Raw genomic sequence first — 16,053 nt, forward strand, 5'->3', positions numbered from 1 at the left:
TTCCCAATTGCTGAATCATGTTATTGATGATTAAACAGTTCTGATCTAAGCACCATCAATCACACCAGAAAAAAAAAAAAAATCCTCCCACTGACCCTCTCTTTTCTATTTATGTTTTGTTCATTGTGCATTACAGTAAACAGAATTGTGCAAACAGTGCTTATTAGCAGGAATATAGTCTGGATAAGTGCTTGGATCAAGAGGAAGACAGACCTGCAAACATGGCTGGGGGTGGGGTGGAGGAGTTCTTAGCAGAAAGAAGGTTTGAGATGGAGCCCCAGCATAGTCAGGGCTTCTACAGAGAGCACCTTGAGCTAGAGTGCCACCTGCCGGGAGTCTTCTAACTGCAATAAGCCTTGCACCTCCCACAAGGCTCAAGCCCCTTCCTTTACTTTGTTCCTAGTATCTGTGTCCCCATTCCTCACCCTCCTGACCACTACCCACATTTCCCTAGGAATTTCTTGCAGGACTTTTTCCTTTTTCCCTGGTACTCTAGCCTCTGCCTCTCCTAATTCATTGGTTCTGCTGTGATGGGTAAGGTGATTTGCCCACTCTGCACACTGAAGTAATAGTCTCCTCTTTCTTGGGAGAGAAGGGGTGGAGAAAGCAAAAAATATCTGTGGGAGAGAAGAGGAATGGTTATTATGTATGTAGGAGAAATGCCTCAGTTGATGGTGCCAGTGAGAACTCTACCAACTGTAAGGTGCTCTGCAAAGGTAATATATTGTACAAAGGAGGGGAGTGGGAGAGAATTAGTACTGGCAGGGAGGACATCAGGAAAGAGATATGCCAAATCAGCGAGCCAGAGGTGGGCCTGTGAAATCCCCTGGGAAGAAAGAAAAGTGAACCAGCCGTTTTGCAATTGCAAAGAAGTGAGCCAGTGAGCTAGATTTGGAGCCAAACTGTGGAGCTGACCGTATCTCTGTGGGCAGCAGCTTTTTCCAGACTCGCCTCACATCGATCTCGGCCCAGAGCCCCTGGCTGCCTAGCGCCTGTGGGTGGGTTGCCGCCTCCGCGCCCGACGCGGGATTCAGCACCACGAACAGCGCCACGGAGCGCCCCAGAGACTGCCCGCCTGGGCTGCGGTCTGAGCGAGTTTCCATCTCAACCCAGAGAAGAAAAATGGGTTCCTCTACTCGGGTTAAATTCAGGCAGGACCCTGAACAATAGCTACAGCTCTGTAGATCTCGGCGCCCCAGACAGAACAGGGCTTCAGATTTTCCTCTCGAGCCCCATGGCTTCCGTTCTCTGTGTGAGGTCACCGATAATAGAGAGAGAGGAAGCGATGCCAAGTCAGAGGACAAAAGATGCTAAACGACCCTTTCCTTCGGAAGAGGAAGAGCATTACCTCTGTTGGGAGGGCTGAGGGATTGAACTGTTTTTCCCCATGTTACTAGCTTGTGCAGACACTGATTACAGCTCTCAACAAGATATTTTAGATTTGGGTTTTCTTTCCAGGTTTACAGTCTAGTTGCCCCACACAGGTGTACACAAATGGATGCTTTTTTCCCCTACCTACATGCTGATTTTTGAAAACATGGTTTTCATTATATTGAACAATATTCTCACATTGTATCAGCACTAATGTTGCAGGGAGAGCCAACTGAGGGACATCACTACCTCCAATAAGTCTTGAAACTGGGTTCGATTTCTTGAGAGCCATGTTTGATGGGCTCCCTTTAAGAACCTCTGCACCACTCTCTGGGCCAAGGGTTGAGTCACTTCCTCTAGGTCACACAGTGGAGACAGGTGGGCCTAGCCAGGGTGAGAGCTGACATTAGGCACAGACCCCTGACTCTGGCCATTTTTTAATCAGTTGCTCTGCTTTCTTTGTATTTTTATTCCAGAGAAAAGAGACAGATAGATGGGTCCTTACGGTCTATAATAGGGCACAACTCACCTCTCTTTGGATTTCTAGTAAAAATATGGCCCTTGACTTCTCAAAGCTAATTAAAATGAAACTTTTGCTTTATTTTAAGGAATTTTAGTTGAAGCCTAATTTATCGCTAAAGTGGTTTCAGGGAGGTCAAGCACAGGAACAGACAAGTGTATCCACTTTAAAAGAAAGTCAAGGATGTGATATATGAGACTGTCTTCCTTATGACAATTCATCTTCAAATTCCAAGTGGCTCTTGCATGAAAATACAGTCCAAAAAACAGAACAAATGTGGTAGAGCATTCACTGCCAGTATTAAAATAGAAAATAATTTTCTTTGTTCAAATTTTGCCGTCAGAATGAACAGGAACATGTTTAAATCATATCTAAGAACTGGTTTTAAATCTATTTGATAAACATTGATTAAAGCAGTTTCTTCAAGCCGCATGATCCTCGAATTTGCAGACATGCATTTCTTAGTAGTTGTTGGGTTACACCATCAAAACCTTTTCCAGTAAAACATGGATTTGACAGTAAGCAAAACCTTTTTTTTTCCGTCTATTTTATATGCATCACGGCATTTTATTAAAATAAGACAGTAAATTCTGTGAGGGCTTATGCCAAATGCATTTCTTTTACAGTGAACTCAGTAAGTGAACTTTTCCAAAGATGTTTCCACAAGACTACAATGTAAACAGGACCTCTCCTAGTCTCTTTTGATTCCAAATACTAAAAAATGGGTGGGGTAAAGAACTTTTTTGCTTTTCTGAAACAATGTAACAGATTCCCAAATCTATGATATTTTTCTTGGATTTAGTGGTCTCCTAATGTATACCAGAGTCCACTTCGGTTCATGGTCAAGGCACAAGAGTGGATTCTTCGTTCATCTCAATGTGTAATCTCTCTTCATTTCTCTTTCATTCTTCTGCAAAGGAAGAGACAGTTTTCCCGAGGCCAATTCCTCAACCTGATTCTGGGCCCTTGTCCCTCCTGTCCTCTCAGGATCCAAGACTCACCTGTGTTTATACCCTCTTCCTCTCCATTACCATCTTCCCATCAGCATATTTGTGCTCCTATTCCTCTTTTTAGAAAACGCACCCCCCCCTTCCAACACACACACACACACACACACACACACACACACACACACACACACCTGTCCTAGCTTCTCTTCCCTCTCTTCACTCCTGGAGTTGCATGAACTCTGTTTCTCACCTCCTCCTCCCAGCCCAGCTTTGTGCAGGCTGGTTCTAGCCACTCCTGTTTACTAAACCAGCTCTTAAGCAGTGTCACTGTTGAGGTTCTTGTAGCCAAACCCAATGGGCGCCTCTCAGTTCTTATTTTAACTGGGCCTCTCCTCAGCATTTGGCACACTGCTGACCACCCACATCTTGAAACCCTTTCTTCTCTTGACTTCTGAAATAATACTGTATACTCTCTCATTTTGCTTATTAGCATTCTGGCCACTCCTTGCGGTCTCCTTTCTGGGCTCTCCTTGATTTGTCCATCTAGCTCAGAATCCTGGCCTAGGCTATTTTTACCCTCAACATACTCACTCTGGAAGATCTCACCCATCCAGTTACCATCTCTTTATGCTGAAGACTTCTTGGTGTCTCTCCAACCCTATGTGTCTCTTAGCTCCAGGTCCTTATTTCCTTCTGCATCTGAATATCTTTGCCTGAACATCCTCAAATGTAGTTTACCTCTTCTTTTATCCCCTTTCAGTAATATTACTTTGTACACAGAATCTCATGCCAGAAACTGGGAAATCAACTCAGACTCTTTCCTTTTCCTCTTTCCCCTTGAGTCGACCATACTAGCCCCGTGGATTTTACTTCCTAAATATCTATCTGTCTCTCTCCATTACCTGTGCTGCTGCCCTAATTGGAGCCATCCCAACTTCAGCAGCCTCCTGACTGGTCTCCCTATCTCCAGTCCTGACTTCTCCCATCCATTTTCCAACTTAAGCCAGAGTGGTTTTTCTGGAACCCAAATATGACCACATGACACCATTATTTAAAATTCTTTGTTAGCTCCCTGTGACCATCGGATGAAGGTCCAGACCCTGAGCAAGATGTACCGGCGCCTATGTGGACTGACCCCTCCTCACATATAGTCTCATCTCACATCGTCTCCATTTCACTCTGCTCTGGCCATACTGTACTATTGCCAGCAACTCAAACACATCAGGCCATTCCTTTGGCAAAAAACACTTCTTTTCTTACTCAACTAACTTGAACTTAATTTCAGATCTTGGTTTAGATGTCCTTGCCTCTAGGGAGTCTTCTCTAGTCTCCTCAGTTGGGATGCCCTTGGACAACCCCTCCCATTGCACATAGAACATAAACAGGTATCACCTGATGTGTGTCTTCCCGCCAAAGATTGTAAGTTCCAGTAGAGCGAAGGTTGGATATATTATGTAATAGACAGCCAATAAGTATCTGTGAATAAACTAATAAATACCTTTCTTTTATATGACACTGTTTCTTCTCACTTACTCACCCAAGTTAGTGGATGGCATTTTGAAACAGAATCATCATGGGAGCGCCTGGGTGGCTCAGTTGGTTAGGTGTCTGACTTCGGCTCAGGTCATGATCTCGTGGTCTGTAAGTTTGAGCCCTGCGTCCCGCTCTGTGCTGACAGCTCAGAGCCTGGAGCCTGCTTCAGATTCTGTGTCTCCCTTTCTCTCTGCCCCTCCCCCACTTGTGCACGTACACGCGTGCTCTCTCTCTCTCTCTCTCTCTCTCTCGCTCTCTCTCAAAAATAAATAAACATTAAAAAAGAAAAAAAAGAATCATCCGTGTTGGTGCATCATTTTGGAGCAGTATTTCATATTTCACAGTATCAAGTTCTCATCATTGTCATTTTTCTCCTAAGCTAAAATAGTACAGGTATATGTGAGTTGTAACAGGAATCTTGAAGTGGGGTTGAGTCTTATCCAAAGCTTCAGATTATTACCAATGAGGTGAGGAATGTAAAATGACAGTCACCAGACAACTAGAATAGGGACCTGTTTAACCAGTTGACTCTGGTACTCCAAGGTAACCTGCTTCAGTCAGGTCATTTTTCTTGCTATTCTGCTCATATGTTGTCCTCTTTGCCATGACTATGTCTTTGCGCACTCTTTTCTCCACTACTTGGAATGCTTTATTTTATGTCTCTTTCGGTCCCTTCCCGGCCACTTCTGATCTTCCTTCTCTAGAAGTTGCCAGCCTACTCCAGTCTCTTCGTTTCTCTTTCTTTTCTAAATTCTGGCTGCAATCATCCATTCCAAACTGCATAGCAGCTTCTTAGCTATGGTCTTACCCCACTTTCTAGACCTCTTCTAGGTCTCCCTCCAACTCTGGAGAGGAGATATTACATCCGGTGTCTCCCACAGCTACTGGTCCACAGCTGACCCCATAGTAGGCATTTTTTTCCCAAGTGAATCATTTGATGGAATCCTGCCTATCTTTATGGAATCCCCTAATTTCGGTCACTCTTGCAGGGAATAGGTTGTGTAGATTGACTTATATTTGGCATTCTTTTCTAGCCTCTACTCTTCAAAAATGAATATTCTCTTCTATAAATGTTTTGATTGTTGACAGAAATTCTTGCTTACATAACCAAAAATAGATTCCTATGTCAACCCAAAATGAGAGATAAGCTAAATACGGAGGAAACAGTGCTCATGATGGGTCAGTTAATACCAAAGGTTGTTCTACTTCCAGACAAAGCCAAACATTTTAGAACATTTACATCTGCAAACACATCAGCAAATCACAGGGACTGGTTTCCTCTATTCAGTCATTTTATTTGCCAGTAAACTAAACTTGAGTTTAAATGGCCATTATCTGATATACTGCAAATTCTTAGATTATTGATTTAAATTTACCTATAAAGAAAAAAGCCAGAGGTCAACATTTTTGTATTCATAAGTTTATCCTTTTCCTTTCTCATTTCCTTATCCTTTGGCAAATGTGTACATAAGCAAAATTACCTGAGATCTTTGCAACTTAGTTGTTCAGAAATTTCCAGATGTACCAGTTCTGCCTACACAGTACTGAACTAAGTAGTTAAGAAGGGGGACAAAAATAACTTTCTTAATCTTTCATTTTACTGGATTTTTAGGATTTAAGTGAGCAAATCCTCATTTACCTTTACAATATCCATATAGGATTGAGTGAAAAGAAATTTTATTGTCATCTCAAGTTTAGTGGGAAATTGAAAGTAAGATAATTTGCTATATATCTTATGTGGAACTTATTTATTGCCTTGAGATGTTTTATCTTTTTTACAGCTATGTTTTGACATTCATATTACATGAATAAAACACTAAGAAGACCAAACATGTATAAACAGAATTTAGTGTTAAAATTAAAACATTCCAGACTTTTTTTTTCCTGATGAGTTTAATTGAATGCATTGCTGTGCTGCATGATAATTAGGGATCCTCAGTAAGCAGTTGACTTAAGTGACTGTCATTCATGTGCCTTGCATAGCCCAACCAAGTTTCTGTTGACACAGAGGCAGAGATAGACAGGTTGGGCAGAGCAAGAGGAAGCTCTGGGGCCTGTCTGAAGACCTCCCAGTAGGGGCCAACCTCTTCTCTGGCTGGAGCACTATGACCTGGCACCAAAGACCACACATTGTCCTTTATTTCTTCTGCCTGGTGCTTCAGCCTCCTCCCCTGCCATCCTCCCAAAGGAATCAGGTTGGACCCAGAGGAATCAGAACTGCTGAGCTCACCCCTCCCTGACCTGTTTTCCATCAAGAGCTTTGGACTCAGGCTTCCATTGGCAGATTCTGGAAATTCCATTAAAAAGGGCCGAGTGGGGAGTAGGTAGGTGATTGGATTGGAGGGGAAAGGAATGAAAATCAACAGGATAAATAGGTGGGCTTTTCTGCTATAACTCATACCAACTGAGGAGCTCAAGTGTTCTGCCTCCTTAGAGCTCTGAAATTCCCTAGGATAGGCAAATCCCTATCTCAGGTTGGGGAAGAGCCTCAAGCCAAGAAGAGTGGGACTCTATGGCAGGTCCTGAGAACAGTGTCTGTACTACCCAGATCCTTCTCTCCTGAGCTATTGGGAAGGGGTTGGAGGCACCAAAACTTCTTTTTTCACCACACCTTCACCCAGCTGATCTTACAGAGGTAGGAGCAAGTTAGTACAGTGGAATGAATGGTCTTTGCTTTGGAGTCAGACAGGCTTGAGTCTTGTTTCTAACTCTGCCATTTACTAGCTCTAACCCAACTGCTCTGAGTCTCAGAGCAGGTATCTACCTTGGAGAGCAGATGTAAGTATCAGAGAGGATCTGTATAAAGTAGCTGTCAAGTAATAGGCTGATAGACTGTCTACAGGACTTCCCCACAGAATCACTTACTTGGAGTGGTGACCTGAGGGACAAGATGACTTTGGATGTTGGAGAGGGGTTGCAAAAGGATTTTATTGAAATTCTATTATATGCTATGTATCAGTTACCTACTGCCGTAACAATGCCAAGTAACAAACCATCTCCCAAACTCATGGCATTCAACAATAAACATTTTTTTATTCTCATAAATTTGTGGGATTCAGTTGATCTAGGCTGGTCCCTGCTAGGCTTGCTCATGCATCTGTGGCTCAGCTGGCTTGATCATGTGTCTTTGGGTGACTCTGCTCCACACGTCCCATCCTTTTCTGGGACCACTGTAGTGGCCTGAGCATGTCCTTTGCATAACAATGGCAAAGGGGAAAGCCCAAGCAATAACATACTCTGCAACATACCATTGGGGAAAGCGAGTCACATGGCTGAGCCCAGAGACAGAGTAGAAGGGTGAATTGGAACTTTTTCTTTTTTCTTTTCTTTTTGCAATCTATGTAATGCCATATATTTTAGCTCCCTTTTAATTTTGCAAGAAGCCATCCATTTCTATGGTAGGGATAGGACAGGATAAGCAATTTGGCAACAAATAGAAAATAAATGTGGAAGTATCTCAATATACTTTGTTATTTTATACTTTATGCCAGTAATAAATGTATGGCCAACTTGATGGGAGCCATATTTCTTTGTACTATGTCTATCAGTGGACATGCCTGACCTGTTCTTCTAGATCATAGCAGGCAGGCCTCCTGAGCTTTGCTCTCCTTCATCTTCCCTTTAGTGCTAGTACAGGGCTTAACATGTAGTTGGCACTCAATAAATACAGAATGCCAGATGATCCCCAGGGTGACATAGCTCTAGTGTCCTATTAGGAGATCCCCTCTGGCTGACCACATATAGCTCTCCCTGTATTTATAAAAAGGCTTTATTTTCAGTGGTTCTATTTTTTCCCACCAAAATAATCACCAAATATCTGATGGCTGCAGAAGTTAAACCTTTCGATCCAGATCTCAGTTATTCTACGCCCACAAAATCCAAACAATGTGAACACTTTGCTTAGAGTTTGCTAATGAAGACAGAAGCAATTTGGAGATGCTATCAAAAAGATCAAAAGATTTACTCTCATGTGACTCTGACAATGTTTAAAGTTTGTTTCTGTTTATTTGTTTTTAACCTTAGGTTCTACATCTGGGGCATTATTTTTTCAATCATAAGCAGCGTTAAAAATACCTGACGGTTTTGTTCTGATTCTTAATGTGGGTGTTAAGAGATGCTTTCCATTAGTGAGTCTGCCCCAGATAATGTGTTTATTTGCATCTTCCTTTTCTCTGCCTGTCCCCTAATGGTCTGGTACACAGAAGGCTACTTGAGCTGATTTATATGGATCTCAGTTGCTCTCATTTGTGCATACTTAATTCAGAGAGGTGATCCCATTGATTTCTGAGTCCCACTATTCAAAACATTGTACTTACATAGATATCTCAGCTGCTCTAACTACATTGTCTGAAAAGGAAAACATTTTAAACCTTTGGAAGCAATTTTGACGGACATTTCATTGTGTTCTATATTACTTACCTAATTAAATTTCCTTCACATCAAGGTCTGTTTAAAATTAAATTGAGAAATATTTTTGAGTTCCATTGGGCAGATAACTTTGTTTGGCTGGATTCGTTCTGCGTATATATGAAATGGCATCCTATGAATCAATACCCAGTGCTTAGACTTCCCATAGATGTGAAGAAATGACACCCTTACTAGGCAAATGTAGTCTCCTGTTATTATAACAAGCTGTCCCTGGTTACTGAACTTGTTTACCCTGTAATTCCAAAAAGTCCTCACAGTTTTGTGCCTGTGGTTTGGGCAGGCTGATTTATTCAGATGCTAAGCATTGCGAACAAAATTTGTCACTTATTTCATGGATTAGCTGGAGTCCTGGGACTCTTACCTATAAGCTCACAGCCCAGCCCGAGGCAGCTAGCTTCCTCGGGGGGCACGCAATCTTATTTGCCTAGCTAAGAGTTTAGAATCCCAGACTGGGTTTGAAAGCAAAAAGGGTGAGTTGTCTGAGGGTTAATTCCCAGTGGAAGAGGTGTGATAATGTTTTGTATCTTTGGAAGCAAGAAATAGGAGAAAGGCTTTATCTCTCACTCCACCCACTCTGCTACTGAAGACAAGAAAAACAGACCCTCCTCACCTTTTATCCTAGCCCTCTTTGAGACAGCCATTCCATTAAATTCTGTGGCAAAGGACCCTGTGGTAATAAAGCTGTAATTGAAGAGCTGGCGCTCCGTTAGGCACTGCTTTAATATTTTTAAAAATAGTCCCAAAGAACTGCTTTTTGTTGCACTGTAAATTGGCCTTTCGGCATTTCAGAATTCATTAGAATCTTCAAGGTCTTCAAGGTTTATCCTTATCTGGTCTTAGTCCATTCAGGCTGCTATAACAAAGTACTGGCAACTAGGTAGTTTATAAACAACAGAAACTTATTGCTCAGAGTTCCCGGGGCGGGAAATTTGAGATCAGGGCACCAGCATGGTTGGCTGAGGACCCCCTCCTGGGTTGTGGACATTCCCATTGCGTCCTCACGTGGAGGAAGGGACCAGGGCTCTCCCTGGGGCCTCTTCCATAAAAGCACTAACCCCATTGGTGAGGGCTCCGTTTTCAAAGACTCCACCTACTAATACCATCACCTTTGAGGGTAAGGATTTCAAACATATGAATTTTGGGGTCACACATAATCGGCCCAGAGCAAACTCTGTGCCTCAGATTATAGGTACATCATTAAGTTACCGTGGGCCTTAAATGAGCCCATGCATATAGATGCTTAGAACAATAGGTACCTCATGAATGCTTGCTAATTTAGCTGCTATCATTGTTATTCCTGTTGACTCAGACTACCTTTTGCAAGTTCTCTGTATATCAGCAGGAGATTTGGCCCAAGGGGCCAACTCTCCCACAATCTTTATACATTAAGAGTATTGCTCGGTGTTGTCATCGAGAGCATGAGCTCTGGGGCTAGACAGATCTAATTTGTGTCCCAGCTACACCACCTACTAGTTAGCTATGGGACTTCAGGCGAGTGATCGACTTCAGAGAGACTCCGTCACTTTCTCTGTAGAATGGGGGTAAGGTTGCTGTCTGACATCACCTAGTTGGCGTGCAGACTAAATGAGGTACCACCACAGATGCTTAATGCTGCACCTAGCACACTTAACTCTTATCTCCTCGGTACCGCAGATGACACCCCGTTTCACATGGACACATCTGTCCTTCAGCATAATGTATGCATCATTCTCACTGGTGGAATTTGTGATGACAGAGATTGCCAGACACCACATTGGTCTCAGGATGCAGTCCTTTCAAACGGGTCAGACGTGCCCCAGGGTTATTTACTCCTACCCTGCCCCACGCCACCGTGTCCTTTTAAGACTCAACGGTTATGGACATTCTGCTAAGCTCATGCTTAGAACATGGGAGTCTAATTTGCACGTAAGTAGGTCCTGACTGAACCCTCTCTGACTTCTATCGGGATAAAGTCTGTTTTGGTGTGGTACGTGTTGAGCACAAAGTCTAGATTTGCTAGAATTTTACATGTAAAAACTGCAGCTCAGCCAACGAGGCTCAGCTTGTCTTTGTCCTCATCGTGATCACAGGTTTGGGGGTCATATCAGAAAGTTATTTTCTCAGACATCCTGGTGGTAAAAGGCTAAGAGTGCCGAGAATGGTTTCCCTGTTAGCATCTTTTCTGGTTTCGGTATGTCTGGATCCTGCCTCTTTACCATGTTCCTCAAATCTACTCTTTGTGCATTACCATGGGTGCTCCTGTAACTCCCTGTATGACTTTTATTGTGGTTCACACCATCATCTTTACTCCCAAAGCCAGGAGCCTTAACAAGAAAAAAAAAAAAGAAAAGAAAGGGAAAGAAAACCCATAGACACCTTGCTGTTGCTTTTTCTGAAGTAGCAACTTTTTTTGCTAATAAAAGATTTTGAAGCCACGGGCCTCTGAATTCTCAACACACGAGTCTATTTAAACAGTCTCCAGAATCCTTTCCTGACCCCAAATTACTCCCACACATTAATTGTCCTAGTGGTTTCATGGCCACATTATTTCATATTCATTAGTGTTTTCATGAAAAATTATAACGCTAATTACAGCAGCTTCCAGTTAATTCACTTGGTGATTCATTTTCTCTCCCTCTTGGTGTTCTGCGTGTGGTCATCTTGGAGAAAGCATCCAAGGGGTAATTGCAGCTGTATTCCCTGAGTGATCGCCTAATGCCATTAGTTCTGATCCACAGGCGCATCTTGGGCAGCTCTGATGGGGTCTAGTTACAGCTGCACCCTGGGCCTGCCCTTCGATGCAGGGAGGGAGGGAAGGCTGCAGGGAGGACAGGTCTTCTGAAGGGGAGGGACGGGTTTAAGGAGGATGAAGTGGGAGCAGAGCTTCCTGGTGGGAGTGAGCGTCACCGGAACCTCTTCTGGAACCGGGGGCAAGGACAGGATAGCGCCAAGAGAAATCGGCCTTGAGAAGGCATGTTTGGAAGAGAATAAGGCAAGCAAATTCTCTTCAGTTCTTGCAGATGTGTGGACAGGCCCCAGCTACACTCTGGAAGCCTGCTTCCCGCTCAGAGTTCTGATGCCAGTTCTCCTCATTAAAAGTTTATTTGACCTCACCGCCATTAGGATGGCAGCTAGCAAAAACACCCAGAAAAGAACAAGTGTTAGATGCGGAGAGATTGGAAACCTTGTGCGCTGTTGATAGCACTGTAAAATGATGCCGCCTCTGTGAAAAGAATGTGGCAGTTCCTCAAAAAATTAAAAATTAAATCACCGTATGATCCAGCAATACCACTTCTGGGAACGTAACCCAAAGAATGGAAAGCAGGGGTCCAGGAGAAGTTTGTACACCCGTGTTCATGACAGCATCATCCATAATAGTCCAAAGGTGGACACAACCAAATGTCCATCGATGGATGAATAGATGAACAAGATGTAGTATGTACATAAAATGGGATATTACTCGGCCTTTAAGAGGAGGGAAGTTCTGACATATGCTACAACATGGATGAACCTTGAGGACATTATACTAAGCGAAATAAGCCAGTCACAAAAAGACAGATACCGTGTGATCTCACTTATGTGAGGTGTCTAGAGTAGTCAAATTCATAAAACAGTAGGAGAAACGGTGGTTGCCAGGGACCAGGAGAGGAGCAACGAGAACTTGTTGTTTTAATGATACAGAGTTTTCTGTCTTACAAGATGAAAACGTTTTGGCAATTGGTGGGACAATAATGTGAATACATTGGACACTGCAGAACTGCACACTTAAAAATGGTTAAGATGGCAAATTTGATGTTACGTGTATTTCAGCACAGTTTTTTAAATGTTTATTTATTTCTGAGAGAGAGAGAGAGCGCGCGCAGGGGAGGGGCAGAGAGATAGGGAGACACAGAATCGAAAGCAGGCCCCAGGCTCTGAGCTGTCAGCACAGAGCCCAATGGCGGGCTTGAACCCATGAGCTGAGAGATCATGACCTGAGCCAAATCTGGACGCTCAACCAACTGAGCCACCCAGGCGCCCCAACAATAATTTTTTAAAAAGATTATTTGTCATTTATATTGTCATGCTTGCTTACTATTAAAAATGAGAAAATAGAGGGGCGCCTGGGTGGCTCAGTCGGTTAAGCGTCCGACTTCGGCTCAGGTCATGATCTCACGGTCCCGTGAGTTCGAGCCCCGCATCGGGCTCTGTGCTGACAGCTCAGAGCCTGGAGCCTGTTTCGGATTCTGTGTCTCCCTCTCTCTCTCTGCTCCTCCCCTGTTCATGCTCTGTCTCTCTCTGTCTCAAAAAAATAAATAAACGTTAAAAAAAATTTTTTTTAAATAAAAAAAAATGAGAAAATAGAAAAAATAGAAGAGCAAAAATGTTCTGCCACTTAAAGACAACCATATTAATACTTCGCTTTTATTAAATTTATTTTCTAATTATTTAGGTAATGCATTGAAACATTCTTCTTGTGCAGGGAGCCTGGGGGGCTCAGTCGGTTAAGCGTCTGACTCTTGGTTTCCACTCAGGTGATGATCTCACAGTTTGTGAGGTGGAACCTGCGTTAGGCTCTACACTGACAGCGTGAAGCGTTCCTGTGATTCTCTCTCCCTCTGTGTCCCTCCCATGCTCATGCTTTCTCTCTCTCTCAAAACAAATAAATGTTAAAAATAAATAAAAATAAAACATTCTCCTTATAAAGACTCACAACCTTAATGATCAGGAGGAAGTCTCCTTTGCCCACCTCCTGTAATCCCAGTCTCTTTATCACTTGCCAGTAGCGACGTTCTTACGGCTTCGATGATGTCTGCCAACCCAAGTGCTTCCGATGCATTCATTTACCTATACATGTACTCACGGAAACGTTTATCTCAGGGGCCTGCACATTGTCCTGCCTTAACGCGAGTCCCGTAGCACAGCACGCATCGTTCTGAAGCTCGTTGCTTCCATTCAGTGGCTAAGTCCACCCAGTTTGTCTGTATAACTGAGATTCACCCAACCCAGACCTGCTACAATGTATCCCATGGCATGGCTGTTTTCATTTTGTTAGCCATTCCCGTACAGATGGACCGTTGGACTGTTCATCCTGTTTTGTTCTTTGCCGTATTTGCTCGGCGACGTTGAGCGAACAGCCTTGTACGCGCCTCCCTGGGTATGTGAGCGAGTACTCCCTGGGGAAGACACTGAGAAGTTGGTTGCTGGGTTGTGGAGAAGCACATGTTTGAATTTTTATAGATACCAAACTCAGCAATGTGGGGAAGCACCTGTTTCCCCCACACTTGCCAATCGTTAATATAGTATTCGTCGCCTTTTTTATTTTTTTGCATAGTTGATGGGGAAAAAATGGCATTTTGCGGTTGTCTTAATTTACATTTTCTTGATTTCTGGTGAGCTTGAATATATCCATAGACCTACTGGTTATATGTATTTCCTTTTCTGAGAATGTTCTGTTCATGTCCTTTGCCTTTTTTTTCTGATTTTTCTTTTCTTTTTCTTTTTTTGTACTTCTTTGATTCCGGATGATGGTAATTCTTTGTTTTATATACTGCAAACATTTTTTTCCCGTGCTTTTTTTGGAAACTTAATGAGGTTTCTTTTAACTTTCATGCAAATTAGTCTTTTTGTGTTTTTATTTTATGTGTTTTGCTTCTTGGATAACTTTTAAACATTCGCCTGTTTATTCTTTGAAGACTTTATGTTTTCTACAACACTTTTAGGTTTACAACATAGTGAGAAGGAAGCTACAGGGATTTCCCGTATACCTCTTGCCCCACACATGCATCGCTTTCCCCCTTATCAACACCACTCACAAGAACGATACATTTTTGTTTATTGACATATCAGAATCACTCAAGTTCATAGTTTACCTTAGTGTTCACTGTTGGTGTTGTACATTCTGTGGGTTTGGACAAATGTATGACATGTATCCATTATTCTCATACAGAGTATTTTCACTGCCCTAAAAATCCTCTCTGCTCTGCCTCTTTATCTCTTCCCCTTTCTACCTCCAGGCAATCAGTGATCTTTGTATTGTGTCCACAGTCTTGCCTTTTCCAGAATGTCATATAGTTGGAGTTATGCAATATCTACTCTTTTCAGATTGACTTCTTTCACTTAGTAATATGCATTTAAGGTTCCTCCGTGTCTTTTCACGGCTTGCTAGCCCATTTCTTTTTAGTGCTGAATAATAAATATCCCATTGTCTGAATCTACCACAGCTTATTTATCCATTCACCTGCTGAAGGACATCTTGGTTGCTTGAGTTTTGGCAGTTAGGAATTAAACTGCCCTGAACATCTATGTGCAAGTGTTTGTGTGGACATAGTTGTCATTTCCTTTGGGTAAATACCAAGGAGTGCAATTTCTGGATCAGATGTTAAGAGTATGTTTAGTTTCGTGAGAAACTGCCAAATTGTCTTCCAAAGGAACGACAACTTTGCATTCCTGCTATAGCAACGTATGAGAGCCACTGTTGCCCCACATCCTCGCCGGCATGTGAAGTCAGTGTTCTGGACTGACATTAGAATTTCGGTCTTTCTGGGGCGCCTGGGTGGCGCAGTCGGTTAAGCGTCCGACTTCAGCCAGGTCACGATCTCGCGGTCTGTGAGTTCGAGCCCCGCGTCAGGCTCTGGGCTGATGGCTCGGAGCCTGGAGCCTGTTTCCGATTCTGTGTCTCCCTCTCTCTCTGCCCCTCCCCCGTTCATGCTCTGTCTCTCTCTGTCCCAAAAATAAATAAAAAAAAAACGTTGAAAGAAAAAAAAGAAAAAAAAAAAAGAATTTTGGTCTTTCTAATGGGTCTGTAATGGTATCAGATTATTGTTTTAATTTGCACATTTCCCTGCTGACATATGGGGCATTTTTGCATATACTTGTTTGCCATTTGCCATCTGTGTATCTTCTTTGGTGAGGTATCTGTTAATGTCATTGGCCCAGTTTTTAATTGAGATGTTTGTTTTCTTATTGTTGAGGGTTTCCCTCCCCCTTATTGTTGAGTTTTAAGAGTTTTTTGTATACTTTCGATAATAATTCTTTATGACACGTGTCTTTTGCAATCATTTTCTCTGAATTTGTGGCTTGTCTTCTAGTTCTCTTGATATTATCTTTTGCAGAGCAGGAATTTTTTAAAAAATTGTTTTTAACGTTTATTTATTTTTGCAAGACAGAGACAGAGTGCAGGTAGGGGAGGGGCAGAGAGAGAGGGAGACATAGAATCCAAAGCAGGCTCCAGGCTCCAAGCTGTCAGCACAGAGCCCAACGTGGGGCTCGAACCCATGAACCGTGAGATCA

General features: G+C 42.8%; 1 protein-coding gene across 2 annotated transcripts in view; it reads left to right on the plus strand.

Annotated features, from left to right (window-relative positions):
- The window catches only part of ONECUT2 (one cut homeobox 2), a 57,994-nt gene that overhangs the window by 11,040 nt on the left and 30,901 nt on the right, over positions 1 to 16,053 (plus strand). The window lies entirely within an intron of this gene.

The sequence above is a fragment of the Panthera pardus genome, unplaced genomic scaffold (genome assembly GCF_024362965.1).
Source record: "Panthera pardus isolate Hobbes unplaced genomic scaffold, ASM2436296v1 HiC_scaffold_15, whole genome shotgun sequence".
Lineage (NCBI taxonomy): Eukaryota > Metazoa > Chordata > Mammalia > Carnivora > Felidae > Panthera > Panthera pardus.